We start from the raw sequence: 1,291 nt of genomic DNA, 5'->3' as shown, positions 1-1,291 counted from the left end.
GGCGTAAGACTCGGTTTCTCGTATACACACGGCTCGCTGGAAATTGAACTCGTACCGAATTTATACGGCGCGCACATGCGCACACGCCGCGAGCGCGCGACCCCCCCCCCCCCTAGTTCGCGTCCGTTTCCGCGAGACAATTTTTTGACCGTGTCGCCTGCCTCCCCGTCGCCCCGGACGATCGCTAATAAACAACCTGCGGCGAACTTCGGGCCGATGGCGGAGAGAAGCTCGTGGTCTACCGTACGCGAGTTTCTCTCCGTCTCGCGTTACGTCCACGTTTTCTGCCATCAAGCCTCACGCTGGGGACTCGGTCACGGTACGTAGCCGCCGCTACGCGAAAGCGTAAGCCCGACGAGAGAACGTTTTTTTGTCGGTTCGCGCGAAACGAAGATCCGACGCGTTCGACGAGGCCGACCGGATTTTTTTCCGCCGAGAGACGCGCGGCCGCCACCTCGAAGCTTTCGGATTGTCCGAGTTTCCTCTTTCTCTCTCTTTCCCTTTATCTCCCCCCCGCGTTCTTAGGACTCGAGCCGTGGCGGTGCGTTCGCTTCCTTCGCCGGGCGGCTTTGAGCCTCCCCCGTATAGAGTCGGACAAGTGTCGCGGCCGATATAATTTCGCCGCTGCATCGACGGCGGCGGCCGCGCGCACACGGCCTTCGGGGTGCGCGCGATATCACGGGGCGGTTGGCGGAAATACGCGCGGGTCCGCGCGTATCCGCGGGATCGCGCGGGGTATACACACGCGCGGGCGCCGATTAATAATGCACGCGTTAAGTGCACCGCCACCCTCCGCCCTCGCGCCCCCTCGCCGCCGCCACCCCGCGGCGTCCACGGTTCCGCGCGGCTCTTTCGCCGTTCCGCTGATTTAAAAATGCAGGTGGCGGAGTACAACGGAGCTATCGAGGCGCGCCGTGAATACCCGATCTCTCTTTCTCCCCCTCCCTCTTTCTCTCTGTAGATGTATATTGTATGGAGGAGAGGGAATGTATAACAACGCATTGCTGGCTGAGATGTAGAGTTTGAATAACAAAAAAAAAATAGAGCCGTTTAAACGAATGTTGAAATAGTGTGTTCGAAAGAATGTAAATTAATGCGCGTTACGAGTAGCTGAGAAAGCTATTAAGATCAATCTCTCACTCACTTACTCACTCACTCTCACTCTTTCTGTAAATCTATATTGTACGAAGGAGAGAAACTTGTAACATGCATTGCTAGCTGAGATATAAAGTTTGACAAAAATAGAGCCGTTTAAACGAATGTCGAAAGAGTATGTTATAAAGAATGTAAA

General features: G+C 55.5%; 1 protein-coding gene across 1 annotated transcript in view; it reads left to right on the top strand.

Moving 5' to 3' along the window:
* The window catches only part of LOC105559640 (ecdysone-induced protein 78C), a 90,124-nt gene that overhangs the window by 685 nt on the left and 88,148 nt on the right, over positions 1 to 1,291 (top strand). The gene's annotated exons all lie outside the window — the stretch shown is intronic.

The sequence above is a fragment of the Vollenhovia emeryi genome, unplaced genomic scaffold, assembly GCF_000949405.1.
Source record: "Vollenhovia emeryi isolate VEMERY1.0 unplaced genomic scaffold, V.emery_V1.0 DF939261.1, whole genome shotgun sequence".
NCBI classification, from domain to species: domain Eukaryota; kingdom Metazoa; phylum Arthropoda; class Insecta; order Hymenoptera; family Formicidae; genus Vollenhovia; species Vollenhovia emeryi.
The sequence above is the reverse complement of the archived record's forward strand: the minus strand, read 5'-3'. Positions and strand labels throughout refer to the sequence as shown.